Source organism: Myripristis murdjan, chromosome 10, assembly GCF_902150065.1.
Source record: "Myripristis murdjan chromosome 10, fMyrMur1.1, whole genome shotgun sequence".
NCBI classification, from domain to species: Eukaryota; Metazoa; Chordata; class Actinopteri; order Holocentriformes; family Holocentridae; genus Myripristis; species Myripristis murdjan.
Window position 1 is genome coordinate 30,656,073 of NC_043989.1, and position 13,028 is coordinate 30,669,100.

Genomic DNA, 13,028 nt, shown 5'->3' on the forward strand with positions numbered 1-13,028 from the left:
ACACTATATAAAGTAACACTATATGAAGTAGAAAAATGATGAAAAGGTAATTCTGCCTATGCTTCACCAGATGTGCTGCCATATTTGCTGTTAGTTTCCGAGCTGGAGTTCCAACCTGAATGACCGTTCCATTGACACATTTCTGTGTCGGAGGTCTTTTTTTTTTTTTCCAAGTTCCCGGTACAGTGGATTGCAGCATATGACCTACTTCACTTAGCACCATGGACATCCGCAGTAAAGTACCACTACTGTTTACTACCAGCCACAGAGATGGGCTATGTTTAGTATCACAGTGTTAGAACAGCACCAACAACATAACATCAGTAAACCCAATAAAACACAGGAAAAACAAGTGCAGCTGACGCACCTTTGACTACAACTTGGAGAAAAACAGTGCCACACCTGTCTTAAAGGCCTTAATTAAAGGGCTTAATTACTTCCCAAAGCACTACTTTCCTCTGTTAATGTTTGTCTGTTACATTTTTGTATATGCATAGAAACAGCAGGTGGTTGAGCCACTTTTCGGTCACAGTTGTCCGAAGGCGATGAAGACTGGAGTAACTGCTGTGGCATTTGACATGGGGACTGTGAGGGGCAAGTCATACTCCTGACATGACACTGTCTCTGTCCGTAGTCTACCATAGTCTTTCTGTGACACATGTCTGCACACTATAATGATATGAAGAATAGAGACAAAGGCACAATAAACTGGAAAAATAAACGAAAACGCTTTTCCACATGTCAGTGCATGTGATATTTTAGACTGATCAGGTAATCTTGCAGAATATGACTAGCTGAGCCAGCTACTCTGGATACACCATGGGGCCCTGATCTAATGCAGTGCTTCATTTCTTTTCTACAACCTGTCTCCATTGTAGTTGTACAGCCATTAGCTGCTGCATTAAAACATTGCCTAGAGCTTTTCTTTGCTTTTGTCTTCAAATAAAAGCATGAAATATGATCAACATTAGCCGGCACTACGGAGCAACAACAGCTTCATCAGTTTGTATCAATCCCTCAAAGTCCCTTTGCATTTTTCTGATGGATGTGTTTTTTGACCGAGCTCCCTTCTACAAGCAGGAAAGCCTATTTACTTACTTCAACCCAGACCATGGAAACTTTGCATTTGATTTACTATGACATTTCAAATTTTTGCTTAAAATTTGCTTGACAGTCAGGGAGGAAACGTAAGTAATGACATTTTGCATTTTCTTCACAGGTTGACTGGAGAGAAAGGGGATTCTTATCAGTGGCTTTGATATCACGGTTCTCTCATCAGGCTGGCCAAGTAGGCATCCAGTAGGATTAATATGGAGATCTAAAGAGGTTCAAGTCAGTGCATCCCAATCTGATCACTATTCATGAAGGGCAATTTGGCTGGTAGACTGCAGATCGCTGCCATGGATGATAATGTTGTCAGGGAAATGAGCATCTGGACAGTACATCTACTATGACTAGAGTAATGTACTACTCACATATAAATCAACACCCAGCTCTGTGACAGACATTTTACAACTCTACTGTACTTAGTGTATCTTCATATGAATGGAAACTGCCATGATACACTAGGTGAGGGTCTATTTCTACAATTTATGCAGAATGCACAAAATTGCATAAGCCAAATGCAGCTCTGTTTATAATGGAAATATAATAGAATAATGCAATTTTTTATGAGTTTGTTGAGGCATGTGATCGCTTTCCCTTAAGTCTCAGCATCTCATCAACTAATCATAAGTGGCAGTGTCTGTTTGTAGACACATTCTTGTGAACACAATCACTGTAAACACATGGCAGAAACTTACAGTACAGGTTCCCCTTATAGAGGGGATGATTGTCTTGTACCTTCCTGCATAGATTAGCATATTATTTAGGGAAAACTGAAACTGCTTTAACTCCTAAAGACATGGCAAGTATGTTGACAAAGAATTATTTGCTAATTAATGAATTAATTAGGTCAGTTAATGCGGTAATTGGCATAAGTGGTTACGGTTAATACATCATGATTATAGCAGAGCATAAGGCAGCTGACAGGCCTTTTGTTAAATCACTCAAGGGTAAAACAATTTATTTGGGTGTATTAGAGTACAATAAATAAATAGATAAACAGATGAACAATTTGCAATGTGTAGTTTTTTTTTTTTCTCACTGAAAGTGGATAATGATTCTGGCAATGCAAATAGCCTTTAGTTTGTTACTTTGTAAATCCCATAGGGCACTGAAGTCTAGAACAGCTAAATCAGCACCCTTTCGTCTTAGTATATACTCAGAAAAAAAGCTGAAAATACATTTAATTACAAAATAAACTCTATTATCAATTAAGACCAATAGTTTTAAAAAAAAAAAAAAATCTATGTTCCTCTCTCTAACACCCACTCATTGTGTCTCTGTGTTTGGCTGCTTCTCTGCCATATTTAAGGAAACCAAAGCAGATATTCTCACAAGAGAAACCAAGCTGGGATTACAGTATTAAATCTTTCATTAATGAATGTTTGGTGTGAAAATAAGTGGCTGCTCACTGAATGCCAACATACCTGGTTGTCACAAGGCCTGTAGCCATGCAGCGATTTAAGCAGTTAATAAATACACAATCTCATATCCACAATGTATGAACATACATAGATGCAAACACACACACACACCCACAGTCAAATATCAATATCATATCCACCTAATATATTGAAATCATATATTCAGCACACAAGATCAGATATTAAAGGTCACACACAAAAAGTAATTGCAGGGCATATCAAGTGTTATGCATGTGTTAGTGTATGTGGTTGCATTGTGTGTGGTTATGTATGTGTGCGTGTGTGTGTGTGTGTGTGTGTGTGTGTGTGTGTGTGTTTGTGTGTGTGCGTGCATGCATGTGCACGTGTAATAGCTTTAGTCATTTGTCCTGTAAAAGAGTATTTTGTCATTAACATCGAAATAACTGAAAAAATTGCTCTCAATGATGCATCATCGAAAATGAAGAACACCTTAAAGGGACAGTTCACCCATATTGACAAATTCTATCTTTCTCTCATTGTTACTGAGTGCCGGATACTCCTCTGCTACACTTAGTCACTTTTCCAAACTAAAATGCACATACAAATCCCGATTGCACATGGATGATAGTTTTGTGCAAATACTGTTTAAAAATGTATTTTTCCTATCAGCAACCTCCAGAAAGATCCCATCACTCCCTCACTTCCTGTATCACTGCGTACCAGGGGAGCAGAAGCCACCACAGAGATGGAAGTTTAAAGTGTAGTTGCCCTTTTTTGGCTTTTTCTATGGCACAGTTGGAGTATTTATTACTGAGCTGACACTGAAAGACTCTCTCTGTCTTGTTGAAGAGATCATGTTCAGAAAAGCCTTGTGTATTTGTAATGTCACGCATACACAGACACACATTGTTTTCTATCAGTTTGCACACAAACACATACATGCACACACTACCCACTTTTACACAACACATTTACATATACAATAGCCATGAATAAGGAGTAGCTCTGAAAGGACAGTAAATCATAAGTATATACACACGCTCCCACACACACAACTAAACAAAAAATTAAGGAAAAAAAAAAACAATTCTTGAGTACAGAGATTGACTTTTAGCTTGGTTACCCCATTACAAATGCATGAGTTTTCAAAAGAGGTGTGCTAACACTGAGAGATTGCCTGTGTGCTTGTGTGTGTGTGTGTGTGTGTGTGTGTGTGTGTGTGTGTGTGTGTGTGTGTGTGTGTGTGTGTGTGTGTGTGTGTGTGTGTGGATGCGTGCGTGTTAAATGGAAAAAAGAGGGACAACAAGGAAGGAAAAAAGAAAGAGGAAGACTGGAGGAAGAAAAAACATGAGGAATGATAGAATTGCATTCTGAGGTGGTTTCTGTGTGCATGTGTGCGTGTGTGCGTGTGTGTGTGTGTGCACGCATGCATTCATATGGGCAGTGTGTGAGTTTGTGTTGCCAAGTGGTGACCTTGCCAAAAGGTGGGTCAAAGACAGAATCTAATTAGATCTGACTAGACTGTCTCATTGAACTACACTCTCTCTCTCTCTCTCTCTCACACACACACACACACACACACACATACAGAGGCAGAGAGAGAGAGAGAGACCTATGTCCACAACCTAAACTCTTTACAGTAGCGACAGTGCTGTGCATTTTTATGTCAAAAACATGGAACAGAGAGCTGAATGAAACAGAAAACAATATTACAAAATTACAAGTTAACCCTAAACAAACAGGGGAGCGTACCTGTGTTCCCAAGAGCCTATGTTTATATGTTCATATGTTCCTATATTCCCAGGGTCCTACGTTCCCCAGTTCATTATTTTGTTAATACGAAGCTTTAGCTTTAGCCAACAAAACGTAAGTGGGGAAAGGTTATTTAGGCCTAAAACCCAGACACTGGACACGTCTCAGTCGTGCTGACTGACCTGCTCTGCACACCATCTTCCTTCCTCCTAACACTCTAACACCACCTCATGATACATAGTATCTGGAGGCACACCAAACTCCAGATGACAGACACTGAGGAGAGGCACAGGGACCGCTCCTTCTAACAGTGGACCAGCACTTAGCCCCGGGCTAACAACGCTCTCGCCTGGGTCATCAAAGTGGAGCCGAGTTGTGAAAAAGGGGCAACGGAAGCGCACTGAGGATTCTCAACAGGGATTAAGCACCGGCAAATCTGCGTTGGGCCAGAAGAAAGTTGGCAAAACTATTGTGGGCACAGGAGCTGCAGGAGATATCAAGATGATAACAACTAAACGGGTGAGAGTCTTTGCAACTAGGTTTTCACCCGACATAGACACTGAAATACAGCGCGCTCACCTCGAGAGTAAACTTGGACGTGACGTGTCATGTGAAAGGATTGCTACTGTTAACAGCAGATACGCATCATTTAAAATATCCGCTGAATGTAAAGATGTTGATGATGTATAATCCGGAGCTCTGGCCAGAAGGAGCGTATGTGCGCCATTTTTATGAACCACATAGAGCTGGAGTCATTGGTGCTAATGGGGCGACTCCATCTGCTGGGGCTACGAGTGTGCTCGCTACTGGCATGAATGCCTAAGTATGATGTTGCTATGGATATAAGCATCCTGTCATACAACTGTCGTGGCCTGCGCTTGGGTCAAAGTGCTGTGGATAAAGCTCGCCGCATTATTGTTGATCAGTTGTTGGAGCACTGTGACATTCTGTGCCTACAGGAAAGGTTTCTAGCAAAGCAGGATTTAAAGGGACTAAACTCTATCAGTGACAGTTTTCATGGTGCCGGAGAGTCCACCACTGACCTCAGCCTGGGTGTAAAAAGGGGCAGAATTCCAGGAGGTGTGGCAATCCTGTGGAAGAAGAAACTGGACTCAGCGATAAATGTCATTAGGTTTGGTGTGGACTGGTGTATTGCCATACATTTGACACAGCGGGATAAGGAATTTATCATTTTAAATATTTACACTCCATATGAATCTCAACATACTGAAGAAGACTATGTAAATAAGCTTGCTTTTAATAGTTCTTATTTACAAAATGAGTGTTTCACAAATGAAGAGTTCATTTGCAAAAACAGATAAAAACCATTTTTAAAATGAATACACCTTTTTCACTGATACTGCTTGGAGTACACACACACATATACACACGCACACGCACACACACACACACACACAAAGCATGATTTAGTATAATAAACATTATGCCAGGCTAAATAAACATATAAAAAAATAGAAATAAATATAAAATAAATGTTAATAAAATTCAAAAAAGTTTAAAATGGTTTAATAAATTCAAATGGAGATCTCTGTTTTTGCAAATGAGCTCTTCAAATACTTTTTATTCTTGGGGATATGAATGCAGATATTTCAGACAAGAGGTCCATTTTTGCTAACCACCTAAATCATCTCTGTACAGATAATAATTTGATACTCTCTAGCAGAGAGCTCCTACCAGCCGAAAGCTACACACATATAAGTGAGGCCTGGCATACCACCTCTTGGCTAGATCACTGCCTTTCTACAGCTGATGGTCACGCTTCTTTGACACACATGAAAATCCTATACGATGTATCCACTTCTGATCACATTCCTGTAAAGATGGTTATTAGATCTGAGTACATACCTGCAACTGTAAAATGTGCAAATAATTGTACTCTTGGTCGCTTGGACTGGTCCTCTCTCTCATGTGAAGACATTGCCTCCTACCGGGAATATTCTGACCAGTTATTGAGCAATATATATCTTTCTAGAGAGGCACTCATGTGCAAAAACAGTAATTGTACAAACACCAAACATAACACAGACATTTCTGCAATGTATACAGATATTGTCTCAGCTCTACTTGAAGCTAGTAAGCCTCACCTTAAGCGTATAAAGGGAGGGAATGTTCGACCTGGTTGGAATACTTATGTGGCTGAATTCTATGCTGAGGCTCGTGAAGCTACTAAATCCTGGGCAATGGCTGGTAAACCAAGGCAAGGGCCTATTTTTGAATATAAGAAGAGTACAAATGCAAAATATAAATATGCAATACGTTTCATTAGTAAAAACGAGCAATGTTTGAGGGCTGACTCTATGTCCAAGAAACTTTTACATAATACTAATAAAGCTTTCTGGAAAGAGGTGAAACATATTAATAACTGCAAACCCTCTGTACCATATACAGTAGATGGAGTCTCTGGGTGCTAATGCTATTGCTGAGCTCTGGCAAAGGCATTATAGTAAATTGTTTAACTGTGTTCAGACTACTGGCTATCAAGTAGAAAATGTTGAAAATATAGATATGATCAAATCCCATGAGATTTTTCAAGCGATTAAAAACTTATCAGTCAATAAAACGGCAGGTATGGATTCTATCTCCGCTGAACATCTCAAATTTGCAAGCTCACTTCTTGCCTTTTGCTTCACTGCTCTCATAGTCCATGGCTTTCTTCCAGACTCTATGATGACAGTGCTGCTGGTTCCTGTGGTTAAGGATGAAGCAGGAAAAGTGGGTTCCTCAGATAACTATAGACCCATCGCTCTAGCTAACATATTGTCGAAGGTTGTTGAACAAATTCTCCTAGAGAGGATCAATGAACTAATTATTTCTACAGATGATCAATTTGGTTTTAAACCGAGACATGGTACAGATATGTGTATATATGTGTTAAAGGAACTGCCGAGTAACTATAAGAGAAAAAACTCATCTGTTTTTCTGTGTTTTGTAGACGCCTCTAAGGCATTTGATCGGGTGAATCATGGGAAATTATTTAAAAAATTGGGTGCAGCCGGTGTCCCTAATTATATAGTTAGAATCCTGTCCTATTGGTTTGCCCAACAGATGATGATGGTTAAATGGGACAACTGCATGTCTGCTCCTTTTCATGTCAGTAACGGAGTAAGACAAGGGAGTATCTTATCTCCTATCTTATTTAATTTCTACATGAATGATTTATCAAATAAATTAAGCTCATGTAAAACTGGCTGTATGGTCGGTAGTACAGTGATGAACCATCTTATGTACGCTGATGATTGTGTGATTTTTAGTCTGAGCTCAGCTGGTTTGCAGCAGCTCCTTAATGTGTGCTCTGTGTATGGGGAACAACATGATATAAAGTACAATGATTCAAAAAGTGTGATCATGATTTGCAGAACCATGGAGGACAGACATATGACTTTTCCTGACTTTAAACTCTCAGGTAATGTTCTACATATCTGCAGTGAAGTGAAATATCTTGGTCATGTGATCACAGACCAACTGACAGATGATGAGGACATTCATCGTCAGTGTCGTATGTTGTATGTGCGAGCAAATGTATTGTCGCGTAATTTCGGTCGTTGCACTGTTGATGTGAAACTGACTTCAAAGTGTATTGTTCACCTCTGTACACTGCATATCTGTGGTTGAACTATAAAAAAGCCAGCCTTCAGAGACTACAAGTGGCATACAATGACGCTTTAAAGATACTTTTAAAAAGGCCCAGATGGACGAGTGCGACTGAGTTGTTTGTGAGTGCTGGAGTGAACACGCTGCAAGGGGTCCTGAGAAATGTAATGCACAGGTTCATCTGCCGGTTAAATGATTCTGAGAATCAAATTGTTGTGGCACTGATGAACATTATGTACAGTGACACACTTTGCACATCTCACTTCTGGGGGCACTGGTATAATGTCTTTTAAAAATGAGTCATTAGACAATTCTTTTGATTTGATTTGATTTGATTGATTTGAGTCTGGAATAAAGCATATCTATCTATCTATCTATCTGTCTATACTTGAAATTAAAATACATTACTTTTTAAGTCGTGCTGACTGTCAGGGAAAAAAAACTGTACAATTCATGCTCCTGGACATGAATCTATAAATCAAACTTTCATGACTAGCTACTGAAATAATTCAGGGTCCTTGAAAAAAAAAGTCTAAGGTGCAAGACTATAAATGAAAATGTTAGGAAATAAGTCGACTATGATTCCCACAATGCATTGCCTCAAGAAACAGCCAATCGCTGAACTTAAAATTGCATTGCCTGTGCTGGTGCAGCTGAGCTTCAGGCTGGCTTCAAACACACATTCTTTGGTCATATCAGCAGCTATGGTGCAGTATTTTGTTCCTGATTGCAAACACCGATACGAACACTGAATATGTTTGAATATATTTAGTGGCTTTACCTGGCGTCTTCATTGCAGGGCCACCTTAACCTGTTGTTAGGCCCTGGGCCTGAGAGTTTTTGTCGGCCCCACCAACTCACAATAAAAACAATTTAAATGTGTTATAAACACATTAATAACATTCCTGATCATACCAAACAGTAATAGCCAAAATATTAATAATTCTTGGGAGACACAATGGTCCCTCTCTGAGACAGAAAACAAAGTGAAAAAAGGAATTTACAACAATATATACCACAAATTAAAGTGGAATAGTTTCTTCTTTGGCATCAGTTGGCCCTGTGAATCAAACACACACACACACACACACGCACATACACTAAAGATCCCGATTCAGCACCACGGACAGCGACATATGTACATGCCAGGTGTGATGGCCGCCCTGCTGCCACACAGATCCTAAGTATCCCTACACCACACTGCCTGTTCCACACACCTTTTTTTGATCACCTCATTTGTTTCATTTAACTTATGCACATTTTTGCAGTCACCATGCATATACATACAGTAAACAGATGACAGGACACATAATATTTTTGTTCATACATCACACTCATAGCTTTTATTCTGTTGTCTTTGAGTTACCTCTTAGTTCTTGGTGTGCGGTCCAGGCAGGAAAAGAGGAGTCTGGCCGTGCAGCTGCATTAAATCCCCTGATTGCAGCGATTGGGAGGAACCACCAGTGTCTACATCCAGGGGAGGAGAATCCCTCATTTCATGTTTAAATAAACATTAAAATAAACATTTCATGTTTATTGCTTAAATACCAAGTTGATCTTTATTGTATCATATAATTTGTTACTAATTTTCCATATTATTTTTGTAAGAACCTGAACATTTGTTTAATGTACTTTTGTTTAGTTAGTTTGTCTTTGTCTACCCCTCTTTTGTGTTTATTGGTCTGATCAGCCACTGTTTAAGTTCACCTTGTGTGTCTGTTGTAAGGTCAGTTCATCTTTTGTTCAGTTCAGGTTAAATTGCTTTTCCATTGAGTTGAGTTCTGTTTAGTTGACCTCATTTTAGGGCCCAGAACTTTTTGTTAAATATCTTTGCTTTTCTTTGTGTTATTGAACCAATTATGGATTTTTTTACTTTTTGGCTAAATAAATGCCTCTTTTCTTTAACTAACCTGCGAGTCCTTGTGCCTGCCTGCTTGGTCCCTCACACCAGGCATCATATGACACTAATAAACATTTACAGATTAACAGAATAGCACAAACCTAGGTTATATTAGTTCAGTTAAGTATTCCTTATTTAAACAATGTATAACAACAACAACAATTTAAAAACCTGCCCAAGCCACTGGAAACCAGTAAATAGAGCACTGTCTTATGTTTTTCATCTTTCCTCTGGTCTTCTTTGTAGAAAAATCCTTGATTTGGTCTTTACAGTCCAACACACAAAGAATGTCGTGTTCAGTTGACATTACTGTGGGGTTACTGACTCGGTCTTGTTGCAGTGTTGATCACAGTCTTTCACCAGGGCCACTGGCATTGTCAGGAATAGCCATAGAGCTATGTCAGTGTTGGGAAAGACTGTATGGAGTTTTCATTTTCTCCGCATTCTCAGTAAGACCCCTGCCGACGTGCTCCTCACCTTTTTCTTCTGTACAAACTCCCTGAACTGTACCACTTCCTCCACAAAGTCACTTCCAAGTCACTGTGGTATTTCTTCTGCAGCATGTAACAAAATCAAATTTTTTAAAGTTTTAAGACTTTTCATCAACTAAATAAATGGTTAAAACTGACAGAATTATTTATGTTATTGTCTTTGTAGAGTTTTTTAATACTAAAACTGACTTTGTATTTATTTTTCCATATGTATTTACAGAGACAAACTGAAAAGGAGCCAAAATTGAAAGAAATTCAAATCTCATATCATCACCGCCTCGTCTGTCTAAAGCTTCAAAAAATTGCCTGCCACTATCATAATTTATATACCTGGTGTTTGCATTTTCAACCACAGCAAAAAAAAAAAAAAAGCAAAAACCCAGAGCACATACCGGTAACATATAACAGTAAAGATAGACCTTTCAAATATGATTTTCTTTTGAAATCATGTATTTAGAGGCTTGTTTTCAATCAGCCCCTTCATCCAGCAAACAACTTTTCCAGCCGCTTCATTCATGGTGTGAAATGCACCTTTATTTATTCAAACGGATGTAATCTAGCAAGTGAAATGACTTTGACAAATGGTACTGTTTTCAATGCGAGGTTGTGTTTGTGTGCAATGCGTGTGTGTGCTGTGTGTGAACTGTGTGTGTTGGAAGTCATTTGTAAATTGGTTCCAATCAGGCAGATTGCAGCAAGCAGCTGGTTGGCTGCAGAAAACCAAGAGCAACAGTTCTGTTGGGTTTGCTCGCAGGCCTCACGTCAGTTGACGAGCCACCACACAAACCTACAAACCTACACGCATTTCTCCAGCCAGCATAAATAAAACCTTATACTCCATCCCCTGTTCTCCTGGTGCGTGGATGATCAGGAGATGAGAGTGTGTGTCTCCCTTGGAAAAGTCAAGTATGGACGGCTGCTAAGCCAATGATGGGTAAGATCCCTCCTGCTAACTTGGGGACGTCCTCAGGCGGGCATCAGTCACGATTACTTGACTTCCTCGGCATCATGAGCAGCAGAAGAAAGAGGAAAAAAGCATCCATATGCCCACGAGCCGTGAAAGAAGGAGGGGAGAAGAGAGCAGGCCGCTGCAAACATTGTTCAGAGAGAGCAGAGCTCCATTTTAGAGAAGCTTGGCTCAGCTGGTGATGTATGACAAGGAGCATGTGCACGGCAAATAAACACAGCAAATCCCCAAAGTGCAGCTAAGTATATACACTACTCACAAAAAGTTAGGGATATTTGGCTTTTGGGTGAAATTTATGGAAAATATAAAAAGTTCATGCTACAGTGATATTATATCATGAAAGTAGGGCATTTAAGTAGAAGCATACACTGGTGATTTCCTCATCTCAAACAATTTCTTGAAACAAAAGCCAACAACAGTGGTGGATATACCACAACAAAAAATGTCAGTGTCAATAACTTGTCATGTGCCCTTGAGCATCAATTACAGCTTGACAACGACGTCTCATGCTGTTCACAAGTCGACTTATTGTCTGCTGAGGCATGGCATCCCACTCTTCTTGAAGGGCGGCCCTCAGGACATTGAGGTTCTGGGGTACAGAGCTCTGAGCCTCTACACGGCGACTCAGCTGATCCCATAGGTTTTCTATGGGATTCAGGTCTGAGAAAGTGCAGGCCACTCCATCTGAGGTACCCCAGTCTCCAGCAGCCGTTCCCTAATGATACGACCTCGATGAGCTGGAGCATCAAACACCTGATGTGAATTTTGCCGTTAAACTCCTTGTTAGAGAACAGCAACTTGTGCAAAAAGTACTGAAACATTGAACAGTTGGACATGTGCATTCAAAAGTTTACAGAAGGTCACATTAAGTTCACCTGTAAAGGTTATAATGCATTTTAGGTTCATCCTGAAATTTCACCCGAAAGCCGAATATCCCTAACTTTTTGTGAGTAGTGTATTGCCTGGTTAGTGACCATTGGATGTCCACTACATTTTGCTGTGGATTGTGGGATACATCCAGTGGACTATATAGTGAACATTAATAATCATTAAACATTTGGACACCCCTACAAAATGGTGTAATCACTATATAGTGCACTATATAGTGATTAGGGAGTGATTTCGGACACAGCCTGTGAGTCACCAAGCGATGCATCCTCGCTAAAAGGGGCGGGGCAAGAACACATCCGGGAATTTGGACCGAACTTGGTCAGATGTGAACTTTGAATTGGAACAGGACTTGGGTTGCGACTGATGACGTTTCACGAGTCCACAAGTACAGACAAGAACGCGAATTGAGAAACGCCCAAGCTGTGCCAGAGCAGGAGACATGATAACATGTTAGCTAACAGTGGCTAATGCCATGAGAAAATGGATGATACAGTCACAGACGCTGTTACAGACGTTAATACAATGATGCTAACCTATGGCTAGGCTAACAATGGGTTAGCCGTGGAAACTAAGTAAGCTACAATGATGTGTCAGCATGCCAGGAGAGGGGACTGACTTCCTAGCACGAGGCACAGCCATGCAGTGGCGGTTCTAGAGCAGTTTTACTGAAGGGGCCTGGCTGGGCCAGGGGTTTTGTCAGAGGGGCACATTCAACCCAGGGCAAAAAAGACAAAGATTCAAAATTATATCTGATTTTTTTCCCCCCATAAAACTAGTGATTACCCATTGTAACCACACTGAATGGTTTTATAATATCACATTTGAAACACAAGTATAAGAGACAGAAACAATGGAAACATCCTATTTTTCAGTGCAACCTTAGTACAAACTCCTCACTTAGTACAAACTCCTGCTTCTAAAATCTT